The 21,045-nt window shown below is 39.6% G+C and overlaps 17 non-coding genes across 17 annotated transcripts; 3 read left to right on the forward strand and 14 right to left on the reverse strand.

Annotated features, from left to right (window-relative positions):
• Window positions 1-286: 286 nt before the first annotated feature.
• LOC140029663 (5S ribosomal RNA) lies at window positions 287-405 on the reverse strand. Its single transcript, XR_011833572.1, has one exon. It is a non-coding gene; the product is annotated as a 5S ribosomal RNA (ribosomal RNA).
• Window positions 406-1,540: 1,135 nt separating this feature from the next.
• LOC140029664 (5S ribosomal RNA) lies at window positions 1,541-1,659 on the reverse strand. Its single transcript, XR_011833573.1, has one exon. It is a non-coding gene; the product is annotated as a 5S ribosomal RNA (ribosomal RNA).
• A 1,135-nt stretch (window positions 1,660-2,794) lies between these two features.
• LOC140032613 (5S ribosomal RNA) lies at window positions 2,795-2,913 on the reverse strand. Its single transcript, XR_011836538.1, has one exon. It is a non-coding gene; the product is annotated as a 5S ribosomal RNA (ribosomal RNA).
• A 1,135-nt stretch (window positions 2,914-4,048) lies between these two features.
• Window positions 4,049-4,167, reverse strand: LOC140029665 (5S ribosomal RNA). Its single transcript, XR_011833574.1, has one exon. It is a non-coding gene; the product is annotated as a 5S ribosomal RNA (ribosomal RNA).
• Window positions 4,168-5,302: 1,135 nt separating this feature from the next.
• Window positions 5,303-5,421, reverse strand: LOC140021855 (5S ribosomal RNA). Its single transcript, XR_011825837.1, has one exon. It is a non-coding gene; the product is annotated as a 5S ribosomal RNA (ribosomal RNA).
• Window positions 5,422-6,556: 1,135 nt separating this feature from the next.
• On the reverse strand, window positions 6,557-6,675 carry LOC140029666 (5S ribosomal RNA). The gene has a single exon (XR_011833575.1). It is a non-coding gene; the product is annotated as a 5S ribosomal RNA (ribosomal RNA).
• Window positions 6,676-7,810: 1,135 nt separating this feature from the next.
• On the reverse strand, window positions 7,811-7,929 carry LOC140029667 (5S ribosomal RNA). Its single transcript, XR_011833576.1, has one exon. It is a non-coding gene; the product is annotated as a 5S ribosomal RNA (ribosomal RNA).
• A 1,135-nt stretch (window positions 7,930-9,064) lies between these two features.
• Window positions 9,065-9,183, reverse strand: LOC140029668 (5S ribosomal RNA). The gene has a single exon (XR_011833578.1). It is a non-coding gene; the product is annotated as a 5S ribosomal RNA (ribosomal RNA).
• Window positions 9,184-10,318: 1,135 nt separating this feature from the next.
• Window positions 10,319-10,437, reverse strand: LOC140029669 (5S ribosomal RNA). Its single transcript, XR_011833579.1, has one exon. It is a non-coding gene; the product is annotated as a 5S ribosomal RNA (ribosomal RNA).
• A 1,135-nt stretch (window positions 10,438-11,572) lies between these two features.
• Window positions 11,573-11,691, reverse strand: LOC140029670 (5S ribosomal RNA). Its single transcript, XR_011833580.1, has one exon. It is a non-coding gene; the product is annotated as a 5S ribosomal RNA (ribosomal RNA).
• Window positions 11,692-12,826: 1,135 nt separating this feature from the next.
• Window positions 12,827-12,945, reverse strand: LOC140029671 (5S ribosomal RNA). Its single transcript, XR_011833581.1, has one exon. It is a non-coding gene; the product is annotated as a 5S ribosomal RNA (ribosomal RNA).
• A 1,135-nt stretch (window positions 12,946-14,080) lies between these two features.
• Window positions 14,081-14,199, reverse strand: LOC140029672 (5S ribosomal RNA). Its single transcript, XR_011833582.1, has one exon. It is a non-coding gene; the product is annotated as a 5S ribosomal RNA (ribosomal RNA).
• Window positions 14,200-15,334: 1,135 nt separating this feature from the next.
• Window positions 15,335-15,453, reverse strand: LOC140029674 (5S ribosomal RNA). Its single transcript, XR_011833585.1, has one exon. It is a non-coding gene; the product is annotated as a 5S ribosomal RNA (ribosomal RNA).
• Window positions 15,454-16,588: 1,135 nt separating this feature from the next.
• Window positions 16,589-16,707, reverse strand: LOC140029675 (5S ribosomal RNA). The gene has a single exon (XR_011833586.1). It is a non-coding gene; the product is annotated as a 5S ribosomal RNA (ribosomal RNA).
• A 683-nt stretch (window positions 16,708-17,390) lies between these two features.
• On the forward strand, window positions 17,391-17,509 carry LOC140029676 (5S ribosomal RNA). Its single transcript, XR_011833587.1, has one exon. It is a non-coding gene; the product is annotated as a 5S ribosomal RNA (ribosomal RNA).
• A 1,135-nt stretch (window positions 17,510-18,644) lies between these two features.
• Window positions 18,645-18,763, forward strand: LOC140029677 (5S ribosomal RNA). The gene has a single exon (XR_011833588.1). It is a non-coding gene; the product is annotated as a 5S ribosomal RNA (ribosomal RNA).
• A 1,039-nt stretch (window positions 18,764-19,802) lies between these two features.
• On the forward strand, window positions 19,803-19,921 carry LOC140029678 (5S ribosomal RNA). Its single transcript, XR_011833590.1, has one exon. It is a non-coding gene; the product is annotated as a 5S ribosomal RNA (ribosomal RNA).
• Window positions 19,922-21,045: the final 1,124 nt, after the last annotated feature.

A 21,045-nucleotide genomic window follows, 5' to 3' on the forward strand; every position in this document is an offset into this window, starting at 1 on the left:
CCCGAAACCTCAACCCAAACCCATTAATTTCGTGTTAGGTTCGTGTCGTGTTTTCAGGTCGTGTCGAAAATTGCCACCCCTAGTTGCGGTGATACATTTGCGCCGACAAATTTGAGCGACGATCCGGGCTTTGATCGAGCCGTACCGTTCCTGATTTGTCTCGCGCCTTCAGATCCTCCTTCACGCTTCGACAAGAAGCAAAATATTAAGCAATCGTTCCGACGGAGCTAAATTACTACAGGATAAAGAACGAATAGGAAATTTGGATTTCGAAACAAAAAAGAGAGGGGTGCAACACGAGGACTTCCCAGGGGGTCACCCATCCTAGTACTACTCTCGCCCAAGCACGCTTAACTTCGGAGTTCTGATGGGATCCGGTGCATTAGTGCTGGTATGATCGCACCCGCCATGTTCCTTTCGCTTTATTCTTTTAAACTACCCCGTCCTGCGAAGCAGTGTGGCTTTTCTAGACCGAAATTCATTTTAAGCGTCAATTCAAGCATTTTCCTCTTATCCTTTTATTTATTTACTTTATATTTTTTTTTGTTATTGATTTGCACCCTGTTTTTTTCCCTCATCCCGCAACTCTAAATTATCATGAAATCAATCCTTCACGCTTGCAGTTAGGGGTGGCAATTCGGGTCCAAATCAGGTTGGCGGGTCGGGTTCGGGTCAACAGACCCGCCAGAAAATCTGTTGACCCGAACCCCGACCCGCCAACCCGTGACGGGTCAGGTATGCTGACCCGAACCCGAAAATTTCAGGTTTACGGGGCGGCGGGTCGACCCGAAATGACCCGAAACTTAATTTTAATTTATTAATTTATCACTGTAATTTCTAATAAAATCAATTTCTCACAAAACTAATTACATAATCAAGTAATAAAAATTTAAATAAATGATTCCAAATCAAATCTAAAATAAATTAAACACCGTAAAAGTGTTTTATCCCAAGCAAAATATAAAATAAATTAAAACAATACAAAAGTGAAAAATAATATAATATATTATTTGTCCAAGTATAATAATTTCAACTTCACACAAATTAAATAAATTCGTTTAGGATTAAGTAATTAATGCCTTTGAAAAAAAGAATAACTTAGTTTAGTTAGATAAAATTATTTTTATGTTTATTAAATTATTTTTAATTCGTAAACGGGTCATATCGGGTCATATCAGGTCACCACGGGTTGACCCGAAATCGACCGGTTTTCTTTTCGGGTTCATCGGGTCCAACCCGATTCTGACCCGAATTCCCGAAACCTCAACCCAAACCCATTAATTTCGTGTTAGGTTCGTGTCGTGTTTTCAGGTCGTGTCGAAAATTGCCACCCCTAGTTGCGGTGATACATTTGCGCCGACAAATTTGAGCGACGATCCGGGCTTTGATCGAGCCGTACCGTTCCTGATTTGTCTCGCGCCTTCAGATCCTCCTTCACGCTTCGACAAGAAGCAAAATATTAAGCAATCGTTCCGACGGAGCTAAATTACTACAGGATAAAGAACGAATAGGAAATTTGGATTTCGAAACAAAAAAGAGAGGGGTGCAACACGAGGACTTCCCAGGGGGTCACCCATCCTAGTACTACTCTCGCCCAAGCACGCTTAACTTCGGAGTTCTGATGGGATCCGGTGCATTAGTGCTGGTATGATCGCACCCGCCATGTTCCTTTCGCTTTATTCTTTTAAACTACCCCGTCCTGCGAAGCAGTGTGGCTTTTCTAGACCGAAATTCATTTTAAGCGTCAATTCAAGCATTTTCCTCTTATCCTTTTATTTATTTACTTTATATTTTTTTTTGTTATTGATTTGCACCCTGTTTTTTTCCCTCATCCCGCAACTCTAAATTATCATGAAATCAATCCTTCACGCTTGCAGTTAGGGGTGGCAATTCGGGTCCAAATCAGGTTGGCGGGTCGGGTTCGGGTCAACAGACCCGCCAGAAAATCTGTTGACCCGAACCCCGACCCGCCAACCCGTGACGGGTCAGGTATGCTGACCCGAACCCGAAAATTTCAGGTTTACGGGGCGGCGGGTCGACCCGAAATGACCCGAAACTTAATTTTAATTTATTAATTTATCACTGTAATTTCTAATAAAATCAATTTCTCACAAAACTAATTACATAATCAAGTAATAAAAATTTAAATAAATGATTCCAAATCAAATCTAAAATAAATTAAACACCGTAAAAGTGTTTTATCCCAAGCAAAATATAAAATAAATTAAAACAATACAAAAGTGAAAAATAATATAATATATTATTTGTCCAAGTATAATAATTTCAACTTCACACAAATTAAATAAATTCGTTTAGGATTAAGTAATTAATGCCTTTGAAAAAAAGAATAACTTAGTTTAGTTAGATAAAATTATTTTTATGTTTATTAAATTATTTTTAATTCGTAAACGGGTCATATCGGGTCATATCAGGTCACCACGGGTTGACCCGAAATCGACCGGTTTTCTTTTCGGGTTCATCGGGTCCAACCCGATTCTGACCCGAATTCCCGAAACCTCAACCCAAACCCATTAATTTCGTGTTAGGTTCGTGTCGTGTTTTCAGGTCGTGTCGAAAATTGCCACCCCTAGTTGCGGTGATACATTTGCGCCGACAAATTTGAGCGACGATCCGGGCTTTGATCGAGCCGTACCGTTCCTGATTTGTCTCGCGCCTTCAGATCCTCCTTCACGCTTCGACAAGAAGCAAAATATTAAGCAATCGTTCCGACGGAGCTAAATTACTACAGGATAAAGAACGAATAGGAAATTTGGATTTCGAAACAAAAAAGAGAGGGGTGCAACACGAGAACTTCCCAGGGGGTCACCCATCCTAGTACTACTCTCGCCCAAGCACGCTTAACTTCGGAGTTCTGATGGGATCCGGTGCATTAGTGCTGGTATGATCGCACCCGCCATGTTCCTTTCGCTTTATTCTTTTAAACTACCCCGTCCTGCGAAGCAGTGTGGCTTTTCTAGACCGAAATTCATTTTAAGCGTCAATTCAAGCATTTTCCTCTTATCCTTTTATTTATTTACTTTATATTTTTTTTTGTTATTGATTTGCACCCTGTTTTTTTCCCTCATCCCGCAACTCTAAATTATCATGAAATCAATCCTTCACGCTTGCAGTTAGGGGTGGCAATTCGGGTCCAAATCAGGTTGGCGGGTCGGGTTCGGGTCAACAGACCCGCCAGAAAATCTGTTGACCCGAACCCCGACCCGCCAACCCGTGACGGGTCAGGTATGCTGACCCGAACCCGAAAATTTCAGGTTTACGGGGCGGCGGGTCGACCCGAAATGACCCGAAACTTAATTTTAATTTATTAATTTATCACTGTAATTTCTAATAAAATCAATTTCTCACAAAACTAATTACATAATCAAGTAATAAAAATTTAAATAAATGATTCCAAATCAAATCTAAAATAAATTAAACACCGTAAAAGTGTTTTATCCCAAGCAAAATATAAAATAAATTAAAACAATACAAAAGTGAAAAATAATATAATATATTATTTGTCCAAGTATAATAATTTCAACTTCACACAAATTAAATAAATTCGTTTAGGATTAAGTAATTAATGCCTTTGAAAAAAAGAATAACTTAGTTTAGTTAGATAAAATTATTTTTATGTTTATTAAATTATTTTTAATTCGTAAACGGGTCATATCGGGTCATATCAGGTCACCACGGGTTGACCCGAAATCGACCGGTTTTCTTTTCGGGTTCATCGGGTCCAACCCGATTCTGACCCGAATTCCCGAAACCTCAACCCAAACCCATTAATTTCGTGTTAGGTTCGTGTCGTGTTTTCAGGTCGTGTCGAAAATTGCCACCCCTAGTTGCGGTGATACATTTGCGCCGACAAATTTGAGCGACGATCCGGGCTTTGATCGAGCCGTACCGTTCCTGATTTGTCTCGCGCCTTCAGATCCTCCTTCACGCTTCGACAAGAAGCAAAATATTAAGCAATCGTTCCGACGGAGCTAAATTACTACAGGATAAAGAACGAATAGGAAATTTGGATTTCGAAACAAAAAAGAGAGGGGTGCAACACGAGGACTTCCCAGGGGGTCACCCATCCTAGTACTACTCTCGCCCAAGCACGCTTAACTTCGGAGTTCTGATGGGATCCGGTGCATTAGTGCTGGTATGATCGCACCCGCCATGTTCCTTTCGCTTTATTCTTTTAAACTACCCCGTCCTGCGAAGCAGTGTGGCTTTTCTAGACCGAAATTCATTTTAAGCGTCAATTCAAGCATTTTCCTCTTATCCTTTTATTTATTTACTTTATATTTTTTTTTGTTATTGATTTGCACCCTGTTTTTTTCCCTCATCCCGCAACTCTAAATTATCATGAAATCAATCCTTCACGCTTGCAGTTAGGGGTGGCAATTCGGGTCCAAATCAGGTTGGCGGGTCGGGTTCGGGTCAACAGACCCGCCAGAAAATCTGTTGACCCGAACCCCGACCCGCCAACCCGTGACGGGTCAGGTATGCTGACCCGAACCCGAAAATTTCAGGTTTACGGGGCGGCGGGTCGACCCGAAATGACCCGAAACTTAATTTTAATTTATTAATTTATCACTGTAATTTCTAATAAAATCAATTTCTCACAAAACTAATTACATAATCAAGTAATAAAAATTTAAATAAATGATTCCAAATCAAATCTAAAATAAATTAAACACCGTAAAAGTGTTTTATCCCAAGCAAAATATAAAATAAATTAAAACAATACAAAAGTGAAAAATAATATAATATATTATTTGTCCAAGTATAATAATTTCAACTTCACACAAATTAAATAAATTCGTTTAGGATTAAGTAATTAATGCCTTTGAAAAAAAGAATAACTTAGTTTAGTTAGATAAAATTATTTTTATGTTTATTAAATTATTTTTAATTCGTAAACGGGTCATATCGGGTCATATCAGGTCACCACGGGTTGACCCGAAATCGACCGGTTTTCTTTTCGGGTTCATCGGGTCCAACCCGATTCTGACCCGAATTCCCGAAACCTCAACCCAAACCCATTAATTTCGTGTTAGGTTCGTGTCGTGTTTTCAGGTCGTGTCGAAAATTGCCACCCCTAGTTGCGGTGATACATTTGCGCCGACAAATTTGAGCGACGATCCGGGCTTTGATCGAGCCGTACCGTTCCTGATTTGTCTCGCGCCTTCAGATCCTCCTTCACGCTTCGACAAGAAGCAAAATATTAAGCAATCGTTCCGACGGAGCTAAATTACTACAGGATAAAGAACGAATAGGAAATTTGGATTTCGAAACAAAAAAGAGAGGGGTGCAACACGAGAACTTCCCAGGGGGTCACCCATCCTAGTACTACTCTCGCCCAAGCACGCTTAACTTCGGAGTTCTGATGGGATCCGGTGCATTAGTGCTGGTATGATCGCACCCGCCATGTTCCTTTCGCTTTATTCTTTTAAACTACCCCGTCCTGCGAAGCAGTGTGGCTTTTCTAGACCGAAATTCATTTTAAGCGTCAATTCAAGCATTTTCCTCTTATCCTTTTATTTATTTACTTTATATTTTTTTTTGTTATTGATTTGCACCCTGTTTTTTTCCCTCATCCCGCAACTCTAAATTATCATGAAATCAATCCTTCACGCTTGCAGTTAGGGGTGGCAATTCGGGTCCAAATCAGGTTGGCGGGTCGGGTTCGGGTCAACAGACCCGCCAGAAAATCTGTTGACCCGAACCCCGACCCGCCAACCCGTGACGGGTCAGGTATGCTGACCCGAACCCGAAAATTTCAGGTTTACGGGGCGGCGGGTCGACCCGAAATGACCCGAAACTTAATTTTAATTTATTAATTTATCACTGTAATTTCTAATAAAATCAATTTCTCACAAAACTAATTACATAATCAAGTAATAAAAATTTAAATAAATGATTCCAAATCAAATCTAAAATAAATTAAACACCGTAAAAGTGTTTTATCCCAAGCAAAATATAAAATAAATTAAAACAATACAAAAGTGAAAAATAATATAATATATTATTTGTCCAAGTATAATAATTTCAACTTCACACAAATTAAATAAATTCGTTTAGGATTAAGTAATTAATGCCTTTGAAAAAAAGAATAACTTAGTTTAGTTAGATAAAATTATTTTTATGTTTATTAAATTATTTTTAATTCGTAAACGGGTCATATCGGGTCATATCAGGTCACCACGGGTTGACCCGAAATCGACCGGTTTTCTTTTCGGGTTCATCGGGTCCAACCCGATTCTGACCCGAATTCCCGAAACCTCAACCCAAACCCATTAATTTCGTGTTAGGTTCGTGTCGTGTTTTCAGGTCGTGTCGAAAATTGCCACCCCTAGTTGCGGTGATACATTTGCGCCGACAAATTTGAGCGACGATCCGGGCTTTGATCGAGCCGTACCGTTCCTGATTTGTCTCGCGCCTTCAGATCCTCCTTCACGCTTCGACAAGAAGCAAAATATTAAGCAATCGTTCCGACGGAGCTAAATTACTACAGGATAAAGAACGAATAGGAAATTTGGATTTCGAAACAAAAAAGAGAGGGGTGCAACACGAGGACTTCCCAGGGGGTCACCCATCCTAGTACTACTCTCGCCCAAGCACGCTTAACTTCGGAGTTCTGATGGGATCCGGTGCATTAGTGCTGGTATGATCGCACCCGCCATGTTCCTTTCGCTTTATTCTTTTAAACTACCCCGTCCTGCGAAGCAGTGTGGCTTTTCTAGACCGAAATTCATTTTAAGCGTCAATTCAAGCATTTTCCTCTTATCCTTTTATTTATTTACTTTATATTTTTTTTTGTTATTGATTTGCACCCTGTTTTTTTCCCTCATCCCGCAACTCTAAATTATCATGAAATCAATCCTTCACGCTTGCAGTTAGGGGTGGCAATTCGGGTCCAAATCAGGTTGGCGGGTCGGGTTCGGGTCAACAGACCCGCCAGAAAATCTGTTGACCCGAACCCCGACCCGCCAACCCGTGACGGGTCAGGTATGCTGACCCGAACCCGAAAATTTCAGGTTTACGGGGCGGCGGGTCGACCCGAAATGACCCGAAACTTAATTTTAATTTATTAATTTATCACTGTAATTTCTAATAAAATCAATTTCTCACAAAACTAATTACATAATCAAGTAATAAAAATTTAAATAAATGATTCCAAATCAAATCTAAAATAAATTAAACACCGTAAAAGTGTTTTATCCCAAGCAAAATATAAAATAAATTAAAACAATACAAAAGTGAAAAATAATATAATATATTATTTGTCCAAGTATAATAATTTCAACTTCACACAAATTAAATAAATTCGTTTAGGATTAAGTAATTAATGCCTTTGAAAAAAAGAATAACTTAGTTTAGTTAGATAAAATTATTTTTATGTTTATTAAATTATTTTTAATTCGTAAACGGGTCATATCGGGTCATATCAGGTCACCACGGGTTGACCCGAAATCGACCGGTTTTCTTTTCGGGTTCATCGGGTCCAACCCGATTCTGACCCGAATTCCCGAAACCTCAACCCAAACCCATTAATTTCGTGTTAGGTTCGTGTCGTGTTTTCAGGTCGTGTCGAAAATTGCCACCCCTAGTTGCGGTGATACATTTGCGCCGACAAATTTGAGCGACGATCCGGGCTTTGATCGAGCCGTACCGTTCCTGATTTGTCTCGCGCCTTCAGATCCTCCTTCACGCTTCGACAAGAAGCAAAATATTAAGCAATCGTTCCGACGGAGCTAAATTACTACAGGATAAAGAACGAATAGGAAATTTGGATTTCGAAACAAAAAAGAGAGGGGTGCAACACGAGGACTTCCCAGGGGGTCACCCATCCTAGTACTACTCTCGCCCAAGCACGCTTAACTTCGGAGTTCTGATGGGATCCGGTGCATTAGTGCTGGTATGATCGCACCCGCCATGTTCCTTTCGCTTTATTCTTTTAAACTACCCCGTCCTGCGAAGCAGTGTGGCTTTTCTAGACCGAAATTCATTTTAAGCGTCAATTCAAGCATTTTCCTCTTATCCTTTTATTTATTTACTTTATATTTTTTTTTGTTATTGATTTGCACCCTGTTTTTTTCCCTCATCCCGCAACTCTAAATTATCATGAAATCAATCCTTCACGCTTGCAGTTAGGGGTGGCAATTCGGGTCCAAATCAGGTTGGCGGGTCGGGTTCGGGTCAACAGACCCGCCAGAAAATCTGTTGACCCGAACCCCGACCCGCCAACCCGTGACGGGTCAGGTATGCTGACCCGAACCCGAAAATTTCAGGTTTACGGGGCGGCGGGTCGACCCGAAATGACCCGAAACTTAATTTTAATTTATTAATTTATCACTGTAATTTCTAATAAAATCAATTTCTCACAAAACTAATTACATAATCAAGTAATAAAAATTTAAATAAATGATTCCAAATCAAATCTAAAATAAATTAAACACCGTAAAAGTGTTTTATCCCAAGCAAAATATAAAATAAATTAAAACAATACAAAAGTGAAAAATAATATAATATATTATTTGTCCAAGTATAATAATTTCAACTTCACACAAATTAAATAAATTCGTTTAGGATTAAGTAATTAATGCCTTTGAAAAAAAGAATAACTTAGTTTAGTTAGATAAAATTATTTTTATGTTTATTAAATTATTTTTAATTCGTAAACGGGTCATATCGGGTCATATCAGGTCACCACGGGTTGACCCGAAATCGACCGGTTTTCTTTTCGGGTTCATCGGGTCCAACCCGATTCTGACCCGAATTCCCGAAACCTCAACCCAAACCCATTAATTTCGTGTTAGGTTCGTGTCGTGTTTTCAGGTCGTGTCGAAAATTGCCACCCCTAGTTGCGGTGATACATTTGCGCCGACAAATTTGAGCGACGATCCGGGCTTTGATCGAGCCGTACCGTTCCTGATTTGTCTCGCGCCTTCAGATCCTCCTTCACGCTTCGACAAGAAGCAAAATATTAAGCAATCGTTCCGACGGAGCTAAATTACTACAGGATAAAGAACGAATAGGAAATTTGGATTTCGAAACAAAAAAGAGAGGGGTGCAACACGAGGACTTCCCAGGGGGTCACCCATCCTAGTACTACTCTCGCCCAAGCACGCTTAACTTCGGAGTTCTGATGGGATCCGGTGCATTAGTGCTGGTATGATCGCACCCGCCATGTTCCTTTCGCTTTATTCTTTTAAACTACCCCGTCCTGCGAAGCAGTGTGGCTTTTCTAGACCGAAATTCATTTTAAGCGTCAATTCAAGCATTTTCCTCTTATCCTTTTATTTATTTACTTTATATTTTTTTTTGTTATTGATTTGCACCCTGTTTTTTTCCCTCATCCCGCAACTCTAAATTATCATGAAATCAATCCTTCACGCTTGCAGTTAGGGGTGGCAATTCGGGTCCAAATCAGGTTGGCGGGTCGGGTTCGGGTCAACAGACCCGCCAGAAAATCTGTTGACCCGAACCCCGACCCGCCAACCCGTGACGGGTCAGGTATGCTGACCCGAACCCGAAAATTTCAGGTTTACGGGGCGGCGGGTCGACCCGAAATGACCCGAAACTTAATTTTAATTTATTAATTTATCACTGTAATTTCTAATAAAATCAATTTCTCACAAAACTAATTACATAATCAAGTAATAAAAATTTAAATAAATGATTCCAAATCAAATCTAAAATAAATTAAACACCGTAAAAGTGTTTTATCCCAAGCAAAATATAAAATAAATTAAAACAATACAAAAGTGAAAAATAATATAATATATTATTTGTCCAAGTATAATAATTTCAACTTCACACAAATTAAATAAATTCGTTTAGGATTAAGTAATTAATGCCTTTGAAAAAAAGAATAACTTAGTTTAGTTAGATAAAATTATTTTTATGTTTATTAAATTATTTTTAATTCGTAAACGGGTCATATCGGGTCATATCAGGTCACCACGGGTTGACCCGAAATCGACCGGTTTTCTTTTCGGGTTCATCGGGTCCAACCCGATTCTGACCCGAATTCCCGAAACCTCAACCCAAACCCATTAATTTCGTGTTAGGTTCGTGTCGTGTTTTCAGGTCGTGTCGAAAATTGCCACCCCTAGTTGCGGTGATACATTTGCGCCGACAAATTTGAGCGACGATCCGGGCTTTGATCGAGCCGTACCGTTCCTGATTTGTCTCGCGCCTTCAGATCCTCCTTCACGCTTCGACAAGAAGCAAAATATTAAGCAATCGTTCCGACGGAGCTAAATTACTACAGGATAAAGAACGAATAGGAAATTTGGATTTCGAAACAAAAAAGAGAGGGGTGCAACACGAGGACTTCCCAGGGGGTCACCCATCCTAGTACTACTCTCGCCCAAGCACGCTTAACTTCGGAGTTCTGATGGGATCCGGTGCATTAGTGCTGGTATGATCGCACCCGCCATGTTCCTTTCGCTTTATTCTTTTAAACTACCCCGTCCTGCGAAGCAGTGTGGCTTTTCTAGACCGAAATTCATTTTAAGCGTCAATTCAAGCATTTTCCTCTTATCCTTTTATTTATTTACTTTATATTTTTTTTTGTTATTGATTTGCACCCTGTTTTTTTCCCTCATCCCGCAACTCTAAATTATCATGAAATCAATCCTTCACGCTTGCAGTTAGGGGTGGCAATTCGGGTCCAAATCAGGTTGGCGGGTCGGGTTCGGGTCAACAGACCCGCCAGAAAATCTGTTGACCCGAACCCCGACCCGCCAACCCGTGACGGGTCAGGTATGCTGACCCGAACCCGAAAATTTCAGGTTTACGGGGCGGCGGGTCGACCCGAAATGACCCGAAACTTAATTTTAATTTATTAATTTATCACTGTAATTTCTAATAAAATCAATTTCTCACAAAACTAATTACATAATCAAGTAATAAAAATTTAAATAAATGATTCCAAATCAAATCTAAAATAAATTAAACACCGTAAAAGTGTTTTATCCCAAGCAAAATATAAAATAAATTAAAACAATACAAAAGTGAAAAATAATATAATATATTATTTGTCCAAGTATAATAATTTCAACTTCACACAAATTAAATAAATTCGTTTAGGATTAAGTAATTAATGCCTTTGAAAAAAAGAATAACTTAGTTTAGTTAGATAAAATTATTTTTATGTTTATTAAATTATTTTTAATTCGTAAACGGGTCATATCGGGTCATATCAGGTCACCACGGGTTGACCCGAAATCGACCGGTTTTCTTTTCGGGTTCATCGGGTCCAACCCGATTCTGACCCGAATTCCCGAAACCTCAACCCAAACCCATTAATTTCGTGTTAGGTTCGTGTCGTGTTTTCAGGTCGTGTCGAAAATTGCCACCCCTAGTTGCGGTGATACATTTGCGCCGACAAATTTGAGCGACGATCCGGGCTTTGATCGAGCCGTACCGTTCCTGATTTGTCTCGCGCCTTCAGATCCTCCTTCACGCTTCGACAAGAAGCAAAATATTAAGCAATCGTTCCGACGGAGCTAAATTACTACAGGATAAAGAACGAATAGGAAATTTGGATTTCGAAACAAAAAAGAGAGGGGTGCAACACGAGGACTTCCCAGGGGGTCACCCATCCTAGTACTACTCTCGCCCAAGCACGCTTAACTTCGGAGTTCTGATGGGATCCGGTGCATTAGTGCTGGTATGATCGCACCCGCCATGTTCCTTTCGCTTTATTCTTTTAAACTACCCCGTCCTGCGAAGCAGTGTGGCTTTTCTAGACCGAAATTCATTTTAAGCGTCAATTCAAGCATTTTCCTCTTATCCTTTTATTTATTTACTTTATATTTTTTTTTGTTATTGATTTGCACCCTGTTTTTTTCCCTCATCCCGCAACTCTAAATTATCATGAAATCAATCCTTCACGCTTGCAGTTAGGGGTGGCAATTCGGGTCCAAATCAGGTTGGCGGGTCGGGTTCGGGTCAACAGACCCGCCAGAAAATCTGTTGACCCGAACCCCGACCCGCCAACCCGTGACGGGTCAGGTATGCTGACCCGAACCCGAAAATTTCAGGTTTACGGGGCGGCGGGTCGACCCGAAATGACCCGAAACTTAATTTTAATTTATTAATTTATCACTGTAATTTCTAATAAAATCAATTTCTCACAAAACTAATTACATAATCAAGTAATAAAAATTTAAATAAATGATTCCAAATCAAATCTAAAATAAATTAAACACCGTAAAAGTGTTTTATCCCAAGCAAAATATAAAATAAATTAAAACAATACAAAAGTGAAAAATAATATAATATATTATTTGTCCAAGTATAATAATTTCAACTTCACACAAATTAAATAAATTCGTTTAGGATTAAGTAATTAATGCCTTTGAAAAAAAGAATAACTTAGTTTAGTTAGATAAAATTATTTTTATGTTTATTAAATTATTTTTAATTCGTAAACGGGTCATATCGGGTCATATCAGGTCACCACGGGTTGACCCGAAATCGACCGGTTTTCTTTTCGGGTTCATCGGGTCCAACCCGATTCTGACCCGAATTCCCGAAACCTCAACCCAAACCCATTAATTTCGTGTTAGGTTCGTGTCGTGTTTTCAGGTCGTGTCGAAAATTGCCACCCCTAGTTGCGGTGATACATTTGCGCCGACAAATTTGAGCGACGATCCGGGCTTTGATCGAGCCGTACCGTTCCTGATTTGTCTCGCGCCTTCAGATCCTCCTTCACGCTTCGACAAGAAGCAAAATATTAAGCAATCGTTCCGACGGAGCTAAATTACTACAGGATAAAGAACGAATAGGAAATTTGGATTTCGAAACAAAAAAGAGAGGGGTGCAACACGAGGACTTCCCAGGGGGTCACCCATCCTAGTACTACTCTCGCCCAAGCACGCTTAACTTCGGAGTTCTGATGGGATCCGGTGCATTAGTGCTGGTATGATCGCACCCGCCATGTTCCTTTCGCTTTATTCTTTTAAACTACCCCGTCCTGCGAAGCAGTGTGGCTTTTCTAGACCGAAATTCATTTTAAGCGTCAATTCAAGCATTTTCCTCTTATCCTTTTATTTATTTACTTTATATTTTTTTTTGTTATTGATTTGCACCCTGTTTTTTTCCCTCATCCCGCAACTCTAAATTATCATGAAATCAATCCTTCACGCTTGCAGTTAGGGGTGGCAATTCGGGTCCAAATCAGGTTGGCGGGTCGGGTTCGGGTCAACAGACCCGCCAGAAAATCTGTTGACCCGAACCCCGACCCGCCAACCCGTGACGGGTCAGGTATGCTGACCCGAACCCGAAAATTTCAGGTTTACGGGGCGGCGGGTCGACCCGAAATGACCCGAAACTTAATTTTAATTTATTAATTTATCACTGTAATTTCTAATAAAATCAATTTCTCACAAAACTAATTACATAATCAAGTAATAAAAATTTAAATAAATGATTCCAAATCAAATCTAAAATAAATTAAACACCGTAAAAGTGTTTTATCCCAAGCAAAATATAAAATAAATTAAAACAATACAAAAGTGAAAAATAATATAATATATTATTTGTCCAAGTATAATAATTTCAACTTCACACAAATTAAATAAATTCGTTTAGGATTAAGTAATTAATGCCTTTGAAAAAAAGAATAACTTAGTTTAGTTAGATAAAATTATTTTTATGTTTATTAAATTATTTTTAATTCGTAAACGGGTCATATCGGGTCATATCAGGTCACCACGGGTTGACCCGAAATCGACCGGTTTTCTTTTCGGGTTCATCGGGTCCAACCCGATTCTGACCCGAATTCCCGAAACCTCAACCCAAACCCATTAATTTCGTGTTAGGTTCGTGTCGTGTTTTCAGGTCGTGTCGAAAATTGCCACCCCTAGTTGCGGTGATACATTTGCGCCGACAAATTTGAGCGACGATCCGGGCTTTGATCGAGCCGTACCGTTCCTGATTTGTCTCGCGCCTTCAGATCCTCCTTCACGCTTCGACAAGAAGCAAAATATTAAGCAATCGTTCCGACGGAGCTAAATTACTACAGGATAAAGAACGAATAGGAAATTTGGATTTCGAAACAAAAAAGAGAGGGGTGCAACACGAGGACTTCCCAGGGGGTCACCCATCCTAGTACTACTCTCGCCCAAGCACGCTTAACTTCGGAGTTCTGATGGGATCCGGTGCATTAGTGCTGGTATGATCGCACCCGCCATGTTCCTTTCGCTTTATTCTTTTAAACTACCCCGTCCTGCGAAGCAGTGTGGCTTTTCTAGACCGAAATTCATTTTAAGCGTCAATTCAAGCATTTTCCTCTTATCCTTTTATTTATTTACTTTATATTTTTTTTTGTTATTGATTTGCACCCTGTTTTTTTCCCTCATCCCGCAACTCTAAATTATCATGAAATCAATCCTTCACGCTTGCAGTTAGGGGTGGCAATTCGGGTCCAAATCAGGTTGGCGGGTCGGGTTCGGGTCAACAGACCCGCCAGAAAATCTGTTGACCCGAACCCCGACCCGCCAACCCGTGACGGGTCAGGTATGCTGACCCGAACCCGAAAATTTCTGGTTTACGGGGCGGCGGGTCGACCCGAAATGACCCGAAACTTAATTTTAATTTATTAATTTATCACTGTAATTTCTAATAAAATCAATTTCTCACAAAACTAATTACATAATCAAGTAATAAAATTTTAAATAAATGATTCCAAATCAAATCTAAAATAAATTAAACACCGTAAAAGTGTTTTATCCCAAGCAAAATATAAAATAAATTAAAACAATACAAAAGTGAAAAATAATATAATATATTATTTGTCCAAGTATAATAATTTCAACTTCACACAAATTAAATAAATTCGTTTAGGATTAAGTAATTAATGCCTTTGAAAAAAAGAATAACTTAGTTTAGTTAGATAAAATTATTTTTATGTTTATTAAATTATTTTTAATTCGTAAACGGGTCATATCGGGTCATATCAGGTCACCACGGGTTGACCCGAAATCGACCGGTTTTCTTTTCGGGTTCATCGGGTCCAACCCGATTCTGACCCGAATTCCCGAAACCTCAACCCAAACCCATTAATTTCGTGTTAGGTTCGTGTCGTGTTTTCAGGTCGTGTCGAAAATTGCCACCCCTAGTTGCGGTGATACATTTGCGCCGACAAATTTGAGCGACGATCCGGGCTTTGATCGAGCCGTACCGTTCCTGATTTGTCTCGCGCCTTCAGATCCTCCTTCACGCTTCGACAAGAAGCAAAATATTAAGCAATCGTTCCGACGGAGCTAAATTACTACAGGATAAAGAACGAATAGGAAATTTGGATTTCGAAACAAAAAAGAGAGGGGTGCAACACGAGGACTTCCCAGGGGGTCACCCATCCTAGTACTACTCTCGCCCAAGCACGCTTAACTTCGGAGTTCTGATGGGATCCGGTGCATTAGTGCTGGTATGATCGCACCCGCCATGTTCCTTTCGCTTTATTCTTTTAAACTACCCCGTCCTGCGAAGCAGTGTGGCTTTTCTAGACCGAAATTCATTTTAAGCGTCAATTCAAGCATTTTCCTCTTATCCTTTTATTTATTTACTTTATATTTTTTTTTGTTATTGATTTGCACCCTGTTTTTTTCCCTCATCCCGCAACTCTAAATTATCATGAAATCAATCCTTCACGCTTGCAGTTAGGGGTGGCAATTCGGGTCCAAATCAGGTTGGCGGGTCGGGTTCGGGTCAACAGACCCGCCAGAAAATCTGTTGACCCGAACCCCGACCCGCCAACCCGTGACGGGTCAGGTATGCTGACCCGAACCCGAAAATTTCTGGTTTACGGGGCGGCGGGTCGACCCGAAATGACCCGAAACTTAATTTTAATTTATTAATTTATCACTGTAATTTCTAATAAAATCAATTTCTCACAAAACTAATTACATAATCAAGTAATAAAAATTTAAATAAATGATTCCAAATCAAATCTAAAATAAATTAAACACCGTAAAAGTGTTTTATCCCAAGCAAAATATAAAATAAATTAAAACAATACAAAAGTGAAAAATAATATAATATATTATTTGTCCAAGTATAATAATTTCAACTTCACACAAATTAAATAAATTCGTTTAGGATTAAGTAATTAATGCCTTTGAAAAAAAGAATAACTTAGTTTAGTTAGATAAAATTATTTTTATGTTTATTAAATTATTTTTAATTCGTAAACGGGTCATATCGGGTCATATCAGGTCACCACGGGTTGACCCGAAATCGACCGGTTTTCTTTTCGGGTTCATCGGGTCCAACCCGATTCTGACCCGAATTCCCGAAACCTCAACCCAAACCCATTAATTTCGTGTTAGGTTCGTGTCGTGTTTTCAGGTCGTGTCGAAAATTGCCACCCCTAGTTGCGGTGATACATTTGCGCCGACAAATTTGAGCGACGATCCGGGCTTTGATCGAGCCGTACCGTTCCTGATTTGTCTCGCGCCTTCAGATCCTCCTTCACGCTTCGACAAGAAGCAAAATATTAAGCAATCGTTCCGACGGAGCTAAATTACTACAGGATAAAGAACGAATAGGAAATTTGGATTTCGAAACAAAAAAGAGAGGGGTGCAACACGAGGACTTCCCAGGGGGTCACCCATCCTAGTACTACTCTCGCCCAAGCACGCTTAACTTCGGAGTTCTGATGGGATCCGGTGCATTAGTGCTGGTATGATCGCACCCGCCATGTTCCTTTCGCTTTATTAATCCTAAACGAATTTATTTAATTTGTGTGAAGTTGAAATTATTATACTTGGACAAATAATATATTATATTATTTTTCACTTTTGTATTGTTTTAATTTATTTTATATTTTGCTTGGGATAAAACACTTTTACGGTGTTTAATTTATTTTAGATTTGATTTGGAATCATTTATTTAAATTTTTATTACTTGATTATGTAATTAGTTTTGTGAGAAATTGATTTTATTAGAAATTACAGTGATAAATTAATAAATTAAAATTAAGTTTCGGGTCATTTCTGGTCGACCCGCCGCCCCGTAAACCTGAAATTTTCGGGTTCGGGTCAGCATACCTGACCCGTCACGGGTTGGCGGGTCGGGGTTCGGGTCAACAGATTTTCTGGCGGGTCTGTTGACCCGAACCCGACCCGCCAACCTGATTTGGACCCGAATTGCCACCCCTAACTGCAAGCGTGAAGGATTGATTTCATGATAATTTAGAGTTGCGGGATGAGGGAAAAAAACAGGGTGCAAATCAATAACAAAAAAATATATAAAGTAAATAAATAAAAGGATAAGAGGAAAATGCTTGAATTGACGCTTAAAATGAATTTCGGTCTAGAAAAGCCACACTGCTTCGCAGGACGGGGTAGTTTAAAAGAATAAAGCGAAAGGAACATGGCGGGTGCGATCATACCAGCACTAATGCACCGGATCCCATCAGAACTCCGAAGTTAAGCGTGCTTGGGCGAGAGTAGTACTAGGATGGGTGACCCCCTGGGAAGTCCTCGTGTTGCACCCCTCTCTTTTTTGTTTCGAAATCCAAATTTCCTATTCGTTCTTTATCCTGTAGTAATTTAGCTCCGTCGGAACGATTGCTTAATATTTTGCTTCTTGTCGAAGCGTGAAGGAGGATCTGAAGGCACGAGACAAATCAGGAACGGTACGGCTCGATCAAAGCCCGGATCGTCGCTCAAATTTGTCGGCGCAAATGTATCACCGCAACTAGGGGTGGCAATTTTCGACACGACCTGAAAACACGACACGAACCTAACACGAAATTAATGGGTTTGGGTTGAGGTTTCGGGAATTCGGGTCAGAATCGGGTTGGACCCGATGAACCCGAAAAGAAAACCGGTCGATTTCGGGTCAACCCGTGGTGACCTGATATGACCCGATATGACCCGTTTACGAATTAAAAATAATTTAATAAACATAAAAATAATTTTATCTAACTAAACTAAGTTATTCTTTTTTTCAAAGGCATTAATTACTTAATCCTAAACGAATTTATTTAATTTGTGTGAAGTTGAAATTATTATACTTGGACAAATAATATATTATATTATTTTTCACTTTTGTATTGTTTTAATTTATTTTATATTTTGCTTGGGATAAAACACTTTTACGGTGTTTAATTTATTTTAGATTTGATTTGGAATCATTTATTTAAATTTTTATTACTTGATTATGTAATTAGTTTTGTGAGAAATTGATTTTATTAGAAATTACAGTGATAAATTAATAAATTAAAATTAAGTTTCGGGTCATTTCGGATCGACCCGCCGCCCCGTAAACCTGAAATTTTCGGGTTCGGGTCAGCATACCTGACCCGTCACGGGTTGGCGGGTCGGGGTTCGGGTCAACAGATTTTCTGGCGGGTCTGTTGACCCGAACCCGACCCGCCAACCTGATTTGGACCCGAATTGCCACCCCTAACTGCAAGCGTGAAGGATTGATTTCATGATAATTTAGAGTTGCGGGATGAGGGAAAAAAACAGGGTGCAAATCAATAACAAAAAAATATATAAAGTAAATAAATAAAAGGATAAGAGGAAAATGCTTGAATTGACGCTTAAAATGAATTTCGGTCTAGAAAAGCCACACTGCTTCGCAGGACGGGGTAGTTTAAAAGAATAAAGCGAAAGGAACATGGCGGGTGCGATCATACCAGCACTAATGCACCGGATCCCATCAGAACTCCGAAGTTAAGCGTGCTTGGGCGAGAGTAGTACTAGGATGGGTGACCCCCTGGGAAGTCCTCGTGTTGCACCCCTCTCTTTTTTGTTTCGAAATCCAAATTTCCTATTCGTTCTTTATCCTGTAGTAATTTAGCTCCGTCGGAACGATTGCTTAATATTTTGCTTCTTGTCGAAGCGTGAAGGAGGATCTGAAGGCGCGAGACAAATCAGGAACGGTACGGCTCGATCAAAGCCCGGATCGTCGCTCAAATTTGTCGGCGCAAATGTATCACCGCAACTAGGGGTGGCAATTTTCGACACGACCTGAAAACACGACACGAACCTAACACGAAATTAATGGGTTTGGGTTGAGGTTTCGGGAATTCGGGTCAGAATCGGGTTGGACCCGATGAACCCGAAAAGAAAACCGGTCGATTTCGGGTCAACCCGTGGTGACCTGATATGACCCGATATGACCCGTTTACGAATTAAAAATAATTTAATAAACATAAAAATAATTTTATCTAACTAAACTAAGTTATTCTTTTTTTCAAAGGCATTAATTACTTAATCCTAAATATTTTGCTTGGGATAAAACACTTTTACGGTGTTTAATTTATTTTAGATTTGATTTGGAATCATTTATTTAAATTTTTATTACTTGATTATGTAATTAGTTTTGTGAGAAATTGATTTTATTAGAAATTACAGTGATAAATTAATAAATTAAAATTAAGTTTCGGGTCATTTCTGGTCGACCCGCCGCCCCGTAAACCTGAAATTTTCGGGTTCGGGTCAGCATACCTGACCCGTCACGGGTTGGCGGGTCGGGGTTCGGGTCAACAGATTTTCTGGCGGGTCTGTTGACCCGAACCCGACCCGCCAACCTGATTTGGACCCGAATTGCCACCCCTAACTGCAAGCGTGAAGGATTGATTTCATGATAATTTAGAGTTGCGGGATGAGGGAAAAAAACAGGGTGCAAATCAATAACAAAAAAATATATAAAGTAAATAAATAAAAGGATAAGAGGAAAATGCTTGAATTGACGCTTAAAATGAATTTCGGTCTAGAAAAGCCACACTGCTTCGCAGGACGGGGTAGTTTAAAAGAATAAAGCGAAAGGAACATGGCGGGTGCGATCATACCAGCACTAATGCACCGGATCCCATCAGAACTCCGAAGTTAAGCGTGCTTGGGCGAGAGTAGTACTAGGATGGGTGACCCCCTGGGAAGTCCTCGTGTTGCACCCCTCTCTTTTTTGTTTCGAAATCCAAATTTCCTATTCGTTCTTTATCCTGTAGTAATTTAGCTCCGTCGGAACGATTGCTTAATATTTTGCTTCTTGTCGAAGCGTGAAGGAGGATCTGAAGGCACGAGACAAATCAGGAACGGTACGGCTCGATCAAAGCCCGGATCGTCGCTCAAATTTGTCGGCGCAAATGTATCACCGCAACTAGGGGTGGCAATTTTCGACACGACCTGAAAACACGACACGAACCTAACACGAAATTAATGGGTTTGGGTTGAGGTTTCGGGAATTCGGGTCAGAATCGGGTTGGACCCGATGAACCCGAAAAGAAAACCGGTCGATTTCGGGTCAACCCGTGGTGACCTGATATGACCCGATATGACCCGTTTACGAATTAAAAATAATTTAATAAACATAAAAATAATTTTATCTAACTAAACTAAGTTATTCTTTTTTTCAAAGGCATTAATTACTTAATCCTAAACGAATTTATTTAATTTGTGTGAAGTTGAAATTATTATACTTGGACAAATAATATATTATATTATTTTTCACTTTTGTATTGTTTTAATTTATTTTATATTTTGCTTGGGATAAAACACTTTTACGGTGTTTAATTTATTTTAGATTTGATTTGGAATCATTTATTTAAATTTTTATTACTTGATTATGTAATTAGTTTTGTGAGAAATTGATTTTATTAGAAATTACAGTGATAAATTAATAAATTAAAATTAAGTTTCGGGTCATTTCGGATCGACCCGCCGCCCCGTAAACCTGAAATTTTCGGGTTCGGGTCAGCATACCTGACCCGTCACGGGTTGGCGGGTCGGGGTTCGGGTCAACAGATTTTCTGGCGGGTCTGTTGACCCGAACCCGACCCGCCAACCTGATTTGGACCCGAATTGCCACCCCTAACTGCAAGCGTGAAGGATTGATTTCATGATAATTTAGAGTTGCGGGATGAGGGAAAAAAACAGGGTGCAAATCAATAACAAAAAAATATATAAAGTAAATAAATAAAAGGATAAGAGGAAAATGCTTGAATTGACGCTTAAAATGAATTTCGGTCTAGAAAAGCCACACTGCTTCGCAGGACGGGGTAGTTTAAAAGAATAAAGCGAA

Source organism: Coffea arabica, chromosome 11e (genome assembly GCF_036785885.1).
Source record: "Coffea arabica cultivar ET-39 chromosome 11e, Coffea Arabica ET-39 HiFi, whole genome shotgun sequence".
Taxonomy (NCBI): domain Eukaryota; kingdom Viridiplantae; phylum Streptophyta; class Magnoliopsida; order Gentianales; family Rubiaceae; genus Coffea; species Coffea arabica.